This window comes from Pelodiscus sinensis, chromosome 2 (genome assembly GCF_052426305.1).
Source record: "Pelodiscus sinensis isolate ZL-2025 chromosome 2, ASM5242630v1, whole genome shotgun sequence".
NCBI lineage: Eukaryota > Metazoa > Chordata > Testudines > Trionychidae > Pelodiscus > Pelodiscus sinensis.
In genome coordinates this window covers 41,723,643-41,739,810 of record NC_143053.1, presented here as the reverse complement: position 1 = coordinate 41,739,810, position 16,168 = coordinate 41,723,643, and the positions used below count along the sequence as shown (strand labels likewise).

The following is a 16,168-nucleotide window of genomic DNA, read 5'->3' as shown; positions in this document are numbered from 1 at the left end:
AGTCTACAGCTATAGACATCTCATGTTTGGAAAAAGCCATTATATTTAAACAGTCTGTGCATGGACTATAGTAAATGTATACCTCACATATTGCCAATACTAAGCAAAATTCTTTGTCAAAAGGCTAATCTTTGTTCTTGCCTGGTAGAGCCTACAGTATAAGGATCCAGGTTAAAGATATTGGTCATTGTAGTTGCTAACTCAACCTGATTTTCCTCTTTTACAGTAATTCCCCTGAAGTTGATGGAGTTACAACAGTATAAACCCAGTTTAAATTAAAAGGGGAATCAGAACCTCTGTTTCTGTTGTCACTTTTACAAATGGTGACAAGAAGGTTGAGGCAAGTGGGAAATGCTGTCTCTCCCATGGTGTGCTTGCGATTAAGTCAGAAAGTGGTGAAGTGTTCTCTCTGTGAACTGTGCAGTAGAGATGTAAAATCCCATTTAATCAGTTAACTGGTTAAACATTACATTTAACTGGTTAAGCACTTACCCGGGTTTCTGTAGCCCTGCACTCGTGGTGTGGCAGGCCCGGCCAGGGTCGAGCAGCCTCTCTCCCCACCCAACATGGGCAGAAGGCTGCTCCAGTCTGGCTGGGTCACCAGTTAACTGGTTACATTCCTACTGTGCAGTGCTTGAAGAACGCAGGCATACTGGCAATTAGTGACAGTGTGATGGGGCAGAGGCGCCCCGCACTCCGGTCCCGCCGGCTGCCGCTTACCTGGCGGCTCTCAGGGCAGGGGGCAGAGTAGCGGCGTCGGGCTGTGCGGCAGCTGTTCCCAGGTGGCTGCCCCGGCAGGACGCCCATGTACAGCCTGGAGGCCGGGGGCCGACATGGGGGGAGCGACGTCAGGTCACAGCCCCGCCGACGGCCCGGGAAGGGGCGGGACCCCATGGGCCAGGAGCCGGCGCAGGGATTTAAACCCCAGGAGATGCCGGAAAGAGGAGGAGGTCCGAGGGAGCGACCTCTCACTGAGGACCAGCGGCAGATGGGACCTAAGGCGAGGAGGTGAGCCCGGAGGCAAGGGAATATTTGACCGTGGAGAGAGGAAGTAGCCCAGGGCAGGCAAAGGGAGCCTGTGGGCTGGTGAGTTATGGCAGACGCCCCGCCAGCCGGACTGGACGGTAGAAGCGTCCGTGTCCTTAGGGCCCTGGGCTGAGGTCTGTGAGAGGGGGCGGGCCCGGACCCCCCTTTCCCTGCGTTTGGTGTGAGACTGGCTCCTGCTTAGAGGATAGCAAAACCCCAAACGAGTGAGGGCCCTGTGAGCCTTGGTCAAAACAGACGCAGATGCTGGAGGGTGCCTGAAAGGGTGAAGGAAACTTGGGGAGGGGGTGTTGTTAGGCGCTAACGAGGCACACGGCAGGACCCGTTTACAGACAGAAATAAAAAGATGCAGTTTGGTTTAAGTTACACTGTAGATTGTAACCAGAATAGCCTCACTTCTGCTAAGAGCTCATTGCAGAACTAGTGCCTAAAAGGTATTTTGACAATAAGGAATTCAACTAAAAGAGATTCCTGGGGGACAGCCAGGAACTACCTAGAAGGAGGCAAGGTTGAACAATTCAGGTCACATTTGAGAAAGCAAAAACAAGCACACCTGAACACATTCCTGTTGCAGCACCATCTACTCAGTCTGGCTTTTGTCTAGCTTCTGCCTCAGTTTCCTTTACTCAGATAGAAACGCCTTATCTTCCCAGGAAGGACTCACTGGCTCTCCCAAGTCTCTCTCTGGCTAGTTTTATTTCTCAACACGTAAACTTTAGGCAAAACATATCCAAAACCAAAAAACAGTTCTTATACTGCTTCTGTCTTTCTCTTGCCTCTCTGAATTCTGAAAAGGAGAATGCATCATTCCCTTTGGGGTTTACTGCATAAGCTATGTCCTCCCTGCAATTCCTCTTAACTGAATGTTCCCAACGCTTTACAGGCTTGACCCCTTCTTAGGCCGTATCTTCAATTCCTGAGGGATCAATGCTGCAGCAGTCGATCTTCTGGAGTTTGATTGACTGGATCTAGTAAAGACTTACTAAACTGAATGCTGAGCGCGCACCCATCGATGCCAGTACTCCATGAACCACGAGGCATAAGGGAAGTGAAGTGGAGCATATGTTCCTGTCAACCTCCCGCTGTGGAAATGGCACTGAAGTTCAACTTCAGGTACGCCAACTCCAACTACACAAATAACGTAGCTGGAGTTGCGCATCTTAATTCAAACTTCCCCATAAGTATACACATGGCCATTAATGGGTCTGATAACAAAACAGAGCTGATTGACCCCAGAACGCTTGTTACAGTTCCATTAAGACAGTGGTTCTCAACGGGGGGTATGTCTACCTGCAGCGGTATGCAGAGGTTTTCTGGGGAGACATCAATTAATATACATATTTACCTCATTTTACAACAGGTTACATAGCAAATTCAGAAACTAAAATGTCATACAGATAATGCCGATATACTGTTCTCTACATCAGCAGTTCTCAAACTGTGGGCAAGTTCATTGTAATGGGGTTGCCAGGGCCAGTGTTAGATTTGCTGGGTCTAATACAGAAAGCCAAAGGCCATGCCCTGCCAAGTTGGGCTGAAGCTGAAGCCTGACTTTAAGTGAGGTGAAACTTGGGGTAGGCAAGACAAATCACACTCCCAAAAGGAGTCCAGTTATCTGAAAAGGTTGAGATTAACATGTTAGCTACTCACCTAATAATGGTGGCCCTTTGAATGCACGTATGAACTGAGTGTAGTTAAATATGCACCTGTTACCTCAAAGAACATCCAAGGTCAGCTGACTTGAAAGATGCACAAGCCAAAGGCTACGTCTACACTGGCCCCTTTTTCGGAAGGGGCATGCTAATTTTGAAAATGGGAATAGGGAAATCCGTGGGGGATTTAAATATCCCCCGCGGATTTAAATAAACATGTCCGCCGCTTTTTTTCCGGCTTGGGGAAAAGCCGGGAAAAAAGCGTCTAGACTGGCCCGATCCTCCGGAATAAAGCCCTATTCCGGAGGATCTCTTTTTCCGACTTTGAAGTAGGAATAAGAGATCCTCCGGAATAGGGCTTTATTCCGGAGGATCGGGCCAGTCTAGACGCTTTTTTTCCGGCTTTTCCCCAAGCCGGAAAAAAAGCGGCGGACATGTTTATTTAAATCCACGGGGGATATTTAAATCCCCCGCGGATTTCCCTATTCCCACTTTCAAAATTAGCATGCCCCTTCCGAAAAAGGGGCCAGTGTAGACGTAGCCAAACCGTTGAGGACCAAAGAACTTCAAGCTCAGTACCTGGAAACTGAGTAAGTCATCAACCCCCAGACTTTTTTCTTATTTTTTCTTTAAAAACAAATATATTAAAACCACCCCCTCCAAAGAAACAAAATACACTAATACAATGTTGCACTGTGAGATAGATAACAAAGCAGAGGAAAACCCAAAAGTTAAGCATAAGGCTTTGTACACTACAAGATTTATAGTGATACAGTTGTAGCTACACCACCGTAGCATAGAAACTACAAAGACAGAAATGTTTTTTCCATCGCTGTAGTAGATCCACCCACTCAAGAGATGGTAACTAGGTCGACAGAAGAATTCTCTGTCAACCTAGTTATGTCTCTGGGGACAAGGAGGGTCAGGTCACTCTTAGGGATGTGAATGACTAGTCAACAGGCTAATCCAGTGTTTCCCAATTTTACTTAGCCATGGAACCCTTTTCAACTTTTCAGAATTAAAACAAAAAGGGGGGGGGGGGGGAACCCACCAATGCATGAAAATCACATTCCGTCCCCAAGACCCCACGCCTTTGAGGTCCCATCCTCTCTTTTCCTTCTCTCCATCACTTGCTATCCCCAGCCCTTATACACTTTCACTGGGTTGAGACAGGAGGTGCAGGCTCTGGAGTGGGAATGACGGATTTGGATGTGGGAAGGGATGAGAAGTGTAAGCTCTGGGAGGGAATCTGGATGTAGGAGAAGGGGATGCTGGCTTGGGGAGGAGACTCCAGGCTGGGGAGTATTGGGCTCAGGTGGAAGGTTGGGGTGCTGAGCAAGCCACAGGCTTGTGGATATGAGGGTACAGGAGTTTGGGTTGGATATGTGAGGGGCTCAGAGCAAGGAGGCTGTGAGTATGATGGGCTCAGGATGCAGATTTGTGATGTGTGGATGGGACAGGAGTGTTGTGGCAGAAGACTGAGGATGTGGGAATGCAGGAGTTTGGGGATGTGAGAGGCTCAGGACAGGGGGTTCCAGTGTATGATAGGCTCAGATTTGGGGTCAGGTGGTACAGGAGTGTTATAAGATGCTCCAATTAGATGGGGATTTGACCCCAATTGGGGGCATGTTGGCCAGGCTTCATTTTTAAATAAATTATGATGTCAAACTCAAAAGGTTTTAGCATTGTCTTTATTTATGAGAGGGGTAGAGAACCTGTTTTGAGTCAAGGGTCACTGACCCACAGAAAAATCAGTTGGGGTCACACAAGTGAGATGCAAAAAAACCCCTCCAAAACCCCCAAGCCTCACTAATATGGTCCCAACTGTGCTGGTGGGGGCAGGGGCAGGGTGCTAGTGGGTGCTGGGGCCGGGGAGAAGGTGCTGCTCGGTAGCAGGATGCTGGCACAGGTGGCGGGGTGCTGGGGCAGGATGCTGGGATCAGGGACATGATCCTGCTGGGCACTGGGGTGGGTGGCAGGGTGCTGGGAGAAGGAACAGGGTGCTGCTGGGTGCTAGGGCCAGGGACAGGGTGGTGCTGGGTGCTAGGGTGGATGGCAGGGAGCTGGGGCTTGGGACAGGGTTCTGCTGGGTGCTGGGGCCAGGGACAGGATGCTGCTGGGTGCTGGGGACAGTGCTAGTGGGGGCAGGAGACAGGGTACTCGTGAAGGGTTTGGGCAGGGGACAGCAGCAGCTGGGACCAGTACCTGGCAATCCTGCAGCACCTCTGAGTTCCAGAAGTGTGCAACTACATTTCCCCTCCCCAAACAGCTGGTGTGCGTGCTGCCTGAACAACAGGGGCTGTTGCACTCCAGCAACTTACTTCCACAATGCCGTCCTGCGCGTGGTGGGGGAGGGGGAAGGAGGAGGAAGTGCATGGAGTCACAGGGCAGAGAGCGCTGCCTGCACTGTCAGAACTGCACAGACCCGGGTCTCCTGACACTCCCCCCCCCACCATGCAGAAAGGCTGCGGAACTAAGTTACCAGGTACCACAGTCCTAGTGGTTCAGGCAGCATGCGCTGGCTCCTTTGGGAGGGGAAGTGCTTCCCTCCCCGCTGTGGGTCATGTGCGGTCACCCCTGTCTGGCAGTCCCCCTAGTGTGCCGGCTGGGAGCAACTGTTTCCCTCTGCCCCCGCCTTGCTACGCCTCTGCGACGCCATGGAGGAAGGGGAAAACAAGTGTGCTGCTTCTTTAAGAAGCTGGTTAGCTGGCACTCTCTCTTTCAGAGGGGGCCAGGGAGTGCCGGCTCCTCGCAGAACCCCTACTTTCGCTTTGCAGAACCCCAGGGTTCTGTGGTGCACCAGTTGGGAAACACTGGGCTAATTGATTAATTGCTCCCCCTCCCTTGCTGCCTCTGTCAGAAAGAGGCATCAGGGGAGGGGGTAGGAAGGAAGGGATACTTCAAAGTGGCAGCGCCACATGGAGCCTGGGGCCAAATCCCGGGTTCCACACTGTGCTGCCACTTTGAAATGCCGCATGCAGCCCGGGCCAGCTGGGGTGTCCCCAGGCTCCTCGTGGAGTTTCAAAATGGCAATGCTGTGTGGAGCCTGGGGTCAGCAGGGGAGTTAACTGACCCCGGGTTCCATGCGGCACTTTTGGCTTTGAAGTGTAGCAACAGCCCTAAGGCTGTTGCTACACTTCAAAGGCAGAGGCGCCCTATCGACTAATCGAATAGTCAATGCATTGATTATTTGATCAGTCAATTATTCAATATTTAACATCCCTAGTCACCCTAACTATATTACACAGAGCATGAAAGTTTTCACAGCCTGAGCGATGTACATAGGTTGACCTAAATTTTGGGTATAGACTAGGCCTAAGTTACAGGAAAGTTTACGTAGCCACTGTGTACATACAGTTTATATTTAATAAAATACAAACATATTATACCATTAATAGTCTGTTTTAAGCTACAATCCTGCAATGAGATCTGCATAGGCAGACTTCTGCATGCATGTGAAGACTTATTGAAATTAATGGGGGGTGGCACTCCTACATTGGAAGATCAAGGAATTTAATTGCAAACTCATTGAGACAAGGACTATTTTTATTATGTTTTCTGTAGTGCTGAGTTTTATTAAAAGTGGCTTTTAATAAAACACTAATATTATAGACACACAAGATTTGCAACATAAATGAATTACTGTTGTTGGAGGCCAGGATTACATTTCTAGATTCTGAATAATTGTTCTTTTAACCTTAAAATTGCATCAAACACATTTTATATGCATTTTTCCCTTATGAGTAGAAGCCTGCACTGATACAAATTTCTGTCCATGTATATCTGCTGATCCGCAGGGTTCTACTGCTGGGAACTACAGCACCCTGGACTGGCAGCTTCTCCTGGCTGTGCGGCTGTACAGTCTCAAGCCCGCCCACTGGGGCTGTATGACTCCAGACAGGACATGTGGCTGAGGGTGGTACAGCAGCTCTACCAGGAGGAACTGAGAGCATGGGGTGCTGGCTCCTGGGAGTGGCAGCACCTTCTTCTTCTTCTTGAGTTGCTGCAGTTCACAGGAATAGAGCCCTGTGGATCAGCAGATACTGATTTCTGTGATTGAATATCTGCATCCAGGAGCTGACAGGATTGCTGGACCCCTGGGAAAGGGGAAGGGAGGGGGGCTGGCTCAGTGTTCCCAGAAGGGATAGAGCCTCAGGTGGAAGAGGCAGGGCTGGGGCAGCCAGCCCTCAGTGCTGCTCAGTGTATGGTGTGCTGAGGCCCCCCTCAGATAGCCCTCTGAGCCTCCCACAGCTCCAGAAGCCATTTAAAGGACCCGGGGCTCTGGCCACCACCGCTGCTGCAGTAGTGATGGTGGGAACCCTGGGCCCTAGGGCAATTGCCTCCTTTGTCCCCCCACCCTCCTCTTGGTGGGCCTTTCTGTATCCATGGATAGACATTTTTATTTGCACAGGGCTCTACTGATGAGATCACACAAAACTTACTTGTGAAAGAAAAGCATACAGAAACTATCACATAATAATGGCTAAAAATGTTCTTGCAGCTGGGAATGGGCTTGAAGGAAACTTGACTGACAGAATTTGCATAGCATTTATGGTTTGCAATGTGTCTGTGTAAACATTCTCTGGTATTTTAGGATACACACTTCTCTAGGTTGTACTAGCTCTTCCAGAATTAGGAGATCAACTTTAAAAAATTGGCCATATAAAGATGTGACAGGGTGACCCACTTAGTAATGCCTCTTTATGTCTGATCTGGAAATAGTTCTGCCACCTGGTCTGATGCCCCTCCTGCAGTTCCTCAGTCCATCATTCCTCCTTGGCCTCTCATGCACCAGAAGTTGCTGCACTGTTGTCTTCAGAGCTTAGTCTTTCCACTAGGGATGTAATAGAGTAGTCGATTAGTTGATTAACCAATAAGCAACACAGCTCTTACTAAATTTAAACTGCAGAGCCGCAGCGGAGCTAGCTCCCGGACGAGCCAGAAGCTTTAACTTCCCTTATTGACTAATTGTGTATTATATGAAGAGTCCCATATGAAGAGAGGTTAAAACGACTGAGACTTTTCAGTTTAGAAAAGAGGAGACTGAGGGAGGATATGATAGAGGTATATAAAATCATAAGTGGTGTGGAGAGGGCGAATAAAGAAATGTTATTTATTAGTTCCCATAATAGAAGAACTAGAGGACACCAAATAAAGTTAATGGGTAGCAGGCTTAAAACTAATAAAAGAAAGCTCTTCTTCACACAGCATGTAGTCAACCTGTGGAACTCCTTGCCAGAGGAGTCTGTGAAGGCTAGGACTATAACAGAGTTTAAAGACAAGCTAGATAATTTCATGGAGGTTAGGTCCATAAAAGGCTATTAGCCAGGGGATAGAAATGGTGTCCCTGGCCTCTGTTTGTCAGAGGGATGGCAGGAGACAAATCGCTTGATCATTGTCTTTGGTCCACCCTCTCTGGGGCACCTGGTGCTGGCCACTGTCGGCAGACAGGCTACTGGGCTAGATGGACCTTTGGTCTGACCCAGTACGGCCATTCTTATGTAATAAACATTCTATCGACAATTAGTGAATTACCCTTTTAACATCCTTACTGTCCACTAAATCACTTTAAAGTTCTCCCCCATTCCAAGGTGACACAAGCCTTTTGAGGCACAAACTGTCCCAAGCACCCTGTTCCCTGCTACCAGGTCAGTTTTACTCCCCTGGTGGCTGATGGGGGAAACTCGGGCCAACCCTTTATACTAGTTTCCAGTCCAGAGCAGCTCTGGATTTTTACTCTTCCAGTCCTTATTACTCCCTACTTTCTCCTTGCAGCTTTTTACCCTTCCCCCTTGGATCAGGCAGTACAGCTGGAGGTTCCTTCCCAACTTACTCTCTTGATCCTGTCCAGCTCCTCCCTGCAGCTGCACTTCACTTGCAATTAGACTCTAGCACACCTTAGGTTTTCGCCAGGTACAACCTAAGGTTAATGGCCTGATGGAGTAAATTAGGCCATTGTGCAGGGTGGATACTCCATTAGAGAAGGATAATTTGACAAGGTGAAAAATAATCTAAGGACTCATCTGAACATGTTACAGTAACATTAAACTCACTGACAAGATGCTTTAAAAAGAAAGTTAAAAAACAAGACTCAGCCCTGCATACAGAAAAAGCCAATTAAAATACCATTGTATTTCCAAAACACTGGTTGTGAGATGGCTGAGGAAAGGAAAGTGGCTGGTAAAACAGCACAGGTAGTTAGGTCATTACCATTAAAGAGAGGTGAGTCACAAAATTAAACACAAAGAGTAAGTACCCCTGGGCTGGTCTATACTGGAAAATTAGAGTCAATTAGAACATGTGGTAACGACAGCAGTGTTAACCACTCTACTGAATATTGTCAAGTTCAGCATTGTTAGCTGGGTCATACAGGGTTAGCTATGGCCAGTCAACTCAGTGTTAAACATGACAGTTCTTGTCTGCGCTGAGTGCCATGTTAACGTTGTTATGTGCTAACATAATGAACTAAGACGCATTTTAACATGAAATTTTCAAGTGTAGACAAGCCCTAAGAAGGTTCCTAGTATTAAGGCTTAAAGAAGACTTAAAACAAACTAGTAATATTTTGGAGGCTCCCAGAAAGTTATTTCTAGGGATAAAGCTCCCCCATTTCCTCAGTTGCTCCCCTTAGTTCCTCTTTCTGCTTCTCTCATCTTTCCTTTTACTTCCTGTTTCCATCATCAGGAATGGATGAAGACAATGGACTTTACCTCACTCCTCTCCCCAAACCACACAATACTTGGCAGGAGGGATACAGGCCTCAAGGCAAGGTGTCTTCCCAAAACTGACTAGCTAACCATATGCTGATATCACCTATCAATGTTGTGCTGACCCAAGTAATTCAGCAAACTCCTTAAGCATGTGCAGAGTCCCATTAAAGTAAATAAGACCATTCACAGGTTTAAGGTTAGGACTGCGAAAGTGTAAGCATGTATACTGGTTTACCAACGAGCATGGACTAACCTATGAGCCTTCTCAGTTACATGCACCAAAGTTAGCATCTTATCTGGACATGTGAACCAGAGAATAGTAAGAGGTGATGCTCTACAGCTCTCTGATATGAGGATGCTTCTCAAACAGGCTGCCCCACTGAAATGAGACTTAATAGGTCCATGGAGATGATTCTTGTACACATTTTAACAAATCTTTATGCAGTTAAAAGCAACTTGGACAGACTATAGGAATACATGGGTTGTCCCTTAATCCTTTCAGCAAATGTCTGATTGCTAACCTCATGTCAGGAAAAGAAACTTCAGTCCCATGTTCATTGTGGTTATCCTGCAAACTGAGATCCATTATACACTGAAGCGATCCCTTTAGTCCTGGATTTCCTGGGCCCCCCAAATTGGCTCTGTGACTGACTCCCCTTTATAAAGATTTACATTTGTGACTTGTGTTGAAGAAAATTCTTCTTGTGTTATTAAGTGGGGAAGGGCAAGACTCAGAAGAAATCACCAAAGGAAACTAACCTCCCTTATCTTCCCAAATTGTGTAGAGTTGTGCAATTATGAATTAGGTTTAGTGTTGGAAGTAAACAGACCATCCATTAGAACTTCATGTGTTCCCCGGGACAGATTAATGGTATGGCCATGGCTGTGACTATACAATTCTATGGGCACACATAAGATGCTATGTAAGTAATAAAAATGATAATAGTTTGAGCCTCTGACATCCCATATTTTCAAAATTTCATACTTATTAATTTTCAAGAACTGAAAGAGTAATGTCAGGTGTGACATATTGTATGTGTAACACCAGCACTTACTATGGAGAATATATGTCTAGCTTAGCCATGATGCACAGAAATGAGCTTTTTACAACCAGATCTACAAAATACTATGAATGTACTGAGTTTCTAACAAAAAACTCCTATATGTAGTGTCTTTTGGAGAGATCTCATTACTTATACATTCTTCTTAAATGGTAGGTGAAAACACAGATATAGGTATATATTAGAAATACTCAGTAACAATGGAAAGAACAGTTGTAAATAAAATATGCAGATACAAAACGTGGACTAGTTCCATCTAACTTTTGGACAACAGAAAGTTTCTCCACCCAAGAAACAAATCAAAACCAAACCAAATCCTATGAACAAATATGTATACAATTACTTTAGTTTTAGCTGACCAAGTTTAAAAAACAAAATAATGATTCATAAGCAGTGAGAAACTGGCATAGCTACATGGTAATGTCCTGGGCTGTATTCCTAGATTGTCCATACAGTGCATCCTCTCCGATAGGTTGCTCAGTGGGATACAGCTGCCAAAGCCAGTAAATGGTTCAATAAAAGATTCAGTAAAGATGAAAAACTAGTGTCCTGAATCTACAAATCCTTAATATCCAGTGCTTCACTCAATACCAATAGTAGCTTAAATGGGATTAGTTAAGATAGGAAGTACTTTGCTGGATAATAAGTGTTTGCAGGATCAGGCCTTAATGTTATAAGTCCTGATCTAAAACCCACTGAAATAAATTGAACGACTCTCATTAATTTCAATGGTATTTGGATCAGGCCCAAAGCATATATGCAGTTGGAGGTTTGAGTTTTTTTCCTATTGCAATTATTTTTTAATAAAAAAGTAACAGTTATTCAAATTATTTCAAATCTTTATCACAAATTTAGAAAAACTTTCTGTATATTCAGAATACTAAAAACGTGCAAAGTGCAAAGCCCAAGAAATGAGTATACTTGCATATTTCAGGTAATTCTTTTGCAAATAAAATATAGTTCATCTTACACTCAAGCATCAGTTTCTACTAACGTTGCCCACTCGTCCATTTCTGCTTGTCTTTTATGGACTTTGATAAAAGCAAACGTCTCTGCCACTTCAACTGATTCCAAAAATCTAAATGGCCATCCCTTTCCTTGGTGAAAAGCAATAACTTATATCTGTTTTCCAAATAAATTTTTGGACTCAGGCAACATCTTTCCATTTTTTTAGTAAAACAGATGTTAAAGGATGTGTTTAGAGTTCTGGGACATTAATTTACCAGATACTCTGGCAGTTTCTGGAACCAAATTATGAAATGACAGTGAACCACATATAATCAAAACAGTATATACCACAGAAAAAAGCTGAGTCTTGCGATTCTACTAGCAGAAATCACTGGATTACAGTTCTCCAAACCAGTCAGCTGTTACAATTCACTCAACCATTTAAACAAACAAAATAGAAATTCAGTTGCCTTTGGAACACCTGCACTCTTGGTGACTGCACCAAGATGTATTTTCTGTCTCACCCATTTCAGAAATCAGTCTTTGTTTTCCCTCACTGCACAGAAGTGTACTTAAAAAATGAAAAAAAAACCCCACCTTCACAAAACTATCAGGCCTTCTTTAAACATCCTAAGAAAGCAAGTATGGGCATAATATTTTTAACTTGTAGTAAACCTTTACCATCATCCATGGTCAGTCTGAGAAATGCTTCACTCACAACCCATGTTCTGTCCCCCCGCTCCATGACACCAGAATAAGAAACCCTTCACTGTAGATTGTGTATATTTTTATAAAACAAACTCATTTTTCTTGAGTGTTTGATAGTTGTCATAAAAAGTTTGAAGAGTCCAACTCAGTCTGACAGATAGTACTATCTTGGTTTTAAAATATAATTTGTGGCAGGAAGAATAGGCAGAGGTGCATGTGCCTGCTTGTGTGTCAATATGGCAGTAATTCTCCTTCTCCCCATGACCTTAGATATTCATTAAAACAGTTCAATTGAAATTTTGTCCTCTTTTCTCATTTGTTTCTAATTGACTTTTCTCAGTACATTTCCCCTGTCCTCCTGCCTCAAGCTGTTTTATGTCTGAATCTTCTCTCTCTATGGCCAGAATCCATATTCTTGCTCTTCCTTCTGAAGCTGGAATTTGAAAGCTTTTCTACTATTATAATTCTAGTCTGTCTAATTCCAGTAATGTGTCCTTATCATCCAAGGTGGAAAGAGTCTGGAAAGCACTGGAATTTGAAACTGAACAAGCTGTTACTTTTATTAGGTTCCTAAGTATTTCAAGGATAGGTGGGATATTGGAAGCCCATAGCATGTCTTGTTGTTTAACGTCAGTGTCTATTCTAGTACTATGGGTACACCAGAGTATGTGTGGGCACATGTATACTAGATACACAGGGGTGAAAAAGCACTCCAGGCTCAGCTTCAATAAAACACCTCTTTTCCTCCCTTTGCAGATCACCTTTAAGGATGCATCCTCCTGATCCCATTCTTTGTTTTCAGGTAATGAATGTTTTAATCATTGTCTATTTGTTAATGCTTCTTTGTGAGGATGAGTAGGATTGTTATGTCTCAGAAAGCAAGCATACTTAACGTTGTTTTTAATAACCTGGAACTGAGAGATCATGATGAGGTAATGAATTGTGGAAAAATCTCTACAAAAATTTCAAACTGAAACAAACCTTTGCAATGTGGTTAGCTATGATTATAAAAAAACAAACAAACCCTTCTTCAATGGTATTGTGATAACCATTGTCTGAGACAGACCAAAGTTAGTAGAGCTGTTCATTGCACAGCTGTTGATCCTACAAACACTGAAAACTACACATTGGTGGCATTTTAAATCTTACCTATTGACCACTTGTTTCCTGTTAGCTCACCCTAAGTCACATGCTTCCTAAAAATACAAATAATTAACAAGCTCTAATGTTTCATTAATAGAATATTGAACTTTAAGAAAGTTGCATAACTGGCTCCAAACCAAGCTAAAGGGCATTCGATTTTTGGGGGGGGGGGGGGGGGGGGAGGGATATGTGGATTTCAAATGTAAGGACTTCATTCAATATCAAAGCACCTCACTCTTTCCAAGATTTCAAGTTTCCTGGGTTGCAGAACCATGTGCCCCAATTCTGAACTGCACCTCTTTAAGCTACTTATGCCTTTCTCTCATGAATTTTGGGCCCAAGACTCCATGAAAGTTAGAACAGCCCCAGTAGATGACAAGTGCCAAGCATTGCTGAGAGAACATCAAATCACTTACTCTGTTACAGTAGAGCTTGGGAATAATAGTTACGGTGGGGCAGAAGAAAAGTGTCCTTTCAATGATTAACTGGGCTTTTTTCTGGAACAGAAAACAGTAATGCCAGCCCTTTTGCCTGCTTGGAGCATGTAATTCTTTGCTTTCTCCAACAGCAAGACCATCTGTGAGGAATCAGATACAATCCACTGGACACTGTGGAAAGGGAAATAGTCTTCTCTGATTCAGTGACCAGAGGTAGAAGATGATAAAGATGACTGGCTAGTTAGCAGTTGGGATGAGGAGTGCTTATTCCTAGAAAATAAATACTGTGCTTTTCTGGAGCCTTAAAGTACAACACTTAGGGGCTGGTCCAAATCCAGTGAATTCAGTGGAAAGAATCCCAATGACTTCAACAGGCTTTGGATCTGATCTTAAACTGGAACCTAGGCACCATCATTATTAGTGTTGGACTGGCCCATTAATGGGCATTCCCAGCCAGAAATAGTTGGTTCTGTAATGAAATTCCCCCTTCTGCAAGAAACTGAAAGATATGCGCTGCCATTACTGTTGCTGTGAGAGTTTGAACTGATGACCAATGAGGACAGAAGTGCCTTGTTTCCTGGAAGTTTAAATAGGAAAAGTTAATATAGGAAAGCTAATCAATATGGCAAGCAAATTATTCTGGAAAATGTTTATGCAGCCTCAGATACCAGAGCATTACCAAAGCCAATCAATGTTACATTGTCCCTGGCTGGCATGCTCAGAATAAAGATGTTAAGAGGTGGGTAATTCGCTAATTGTGTAGTTGATAACATTTTTAGCAACTAGACAATTAGTGGATAAGGGAAGGCTTGCTCAGTCCCAGGTCGTGCCAGATCCAGGAGCTAATCCTTGCTTTGGCTCTGCAGTTTAAATGTAATAAGAGCCAGGTGGGCAGACAGACTTGCCCCTACTATATTTAAACTGCAAAACCTTAGTGGGGATAGCTCCCAGACCTGGCATAAGCTGGGAATGAGCCAGGTTTTCTCAGTCCCAGCTCACACCAGGTTCAGCAGCCCCTGTCCGAGGGGGGTCCCAGCAGGAAGTTGTTGCTGGAGCAACCTCTACCTGCAGTGAGCCTGGGCCCGCCGTGAGCAGAAGCTGTTTTGCAGTGGCCTCCCCTGCCCCACCCCCTGCGTTGATGCTTCTGATAGAGACAGCAGCATGCGGGGGAGAGTGCAGGCCGCACCGTAGAGATGGTGCTGGGGGGAAATCAGCTTTTAAGCCAGCTTCCCTCAGCATCAGTCCTTCTTCCCCCCTTGCTGCCTCTGAGAAAGAGGCAGCAAGTGAGGGGAGAGAAGTGAGTAGTTTACTCGACTATTTGCTTACATCCTAGTTCAGAATTGATTTGGAGTTGGATCGTAGAATCATAGAATACTAGGACTGGAAGGGACCTTGAGAGGCAATCGAGTCCAGTCCCCTGCCCTCATGGCAGGACCAAATACTGTCTAGACCATCCCTGATAGACATTTATCTAACCTATTCTTAAATATCTCAGAAGATGGAGATTCCACAACCTCCCTGGGCAATTTATTCCAGTGTTTAACCACCCTGACAGTTACAAACTTTTTCCTAATGTCCAACCTAAACCTCCCTTGCTGCAGTTTAAGCCCATTGCTTCTTGTTTTATCCTCAGAAGCCAAGATGAACAGGTTTTCTCTCTTCTCCTTATGACACCCTTTTAGATACCTGAAAACTGCTATCATGTCCTCCCTCAATCTTCTCTTTTCTAAACTAAACAAACCCATTTCTTTCAGCCTTCCTTCATAGGTCATGTTCTCTATACCTTTAATCATTCTTGTTGCTCTTTTCTGGATCCTCTTCAATTTCTCCACATCTTTCTTGAAATGCAGTGCCCAGAACAGGACACAATACTCCAACTGAGGCCTAACCAGAGCAGTTAGAGTGGAAGAATGACTGCTCGTGTCTTGCTCACAACACACCTGTTAATGCACCTCAGAATCATGTTTGCTTTTTTTGCAACAGCATCACACTGCTGACTCATATTCAGCTTATCGTCCACTATAAACCCATAGGTCCCTTTCTGCTATACTCCTTCCTAGAGAGTCGCTTCCCATTCTGTATGTGTGAAACTGATTGTTCCTTCCTAAGTGGAGCACTTTGCATTTGTCTTTATTAAACTTCATTCTGTTTACCTCAGACCATTTCTCCAATTTGTCCAGATCATTTTGAATTATGACCCTATCCTCCAGATTAGTCGCAATCCCTCCCAGCTTAGTATCATCATTAAAGCGTACTTTCTATGCCAATATCTAAATAGTTGATGAAGATATTGAACAGAGCCGGTCCCAAAACAAACCCCTGCGGAAACCCACTTGTTATACCTTTCCAGCAGGATTGAGAACCATTAATAACTACTCTCAGAGTAAGGTTATTCAGACAGTTATGAACCCACCTTATAGTAGCCCCATCTAAGTTGTATTTGCCTAGTTTATTGATAAGAATAT

The 16,168-nt window shown here is 44.6% G+C and overlaps 1 protein-coding gene across 5 annotated transcripts in view; it reads right to left on the bottom strand.

Moving 5' to 3' along the window:
• Positions 1 to 16,168, bottom strand: part of TP53INP1 (tumor protein p53 inducible nuclear protein 1) — a 59,670-nt gene that overhangs the window by 22,371 nt on the left and 21,131 nt on the right. For 3 of the 5 annotated variants that reach the window (XM_075920358.2, XM_075920350.2, XM_075920355.2), the window contains one exon: positions 7,428 to 7,530. The exons of the other annotated variants lie outside the window; for them this stretch is intronic. The gene's annotated coding sequence lies outside the window, so the exon portion shown is untranslated. The remainder of the gene's footprint in view (positions 1 to 7,427; positions 7,531 to 16,168) is intronic. 5 annotated transcript variants of the gene reach the window in all.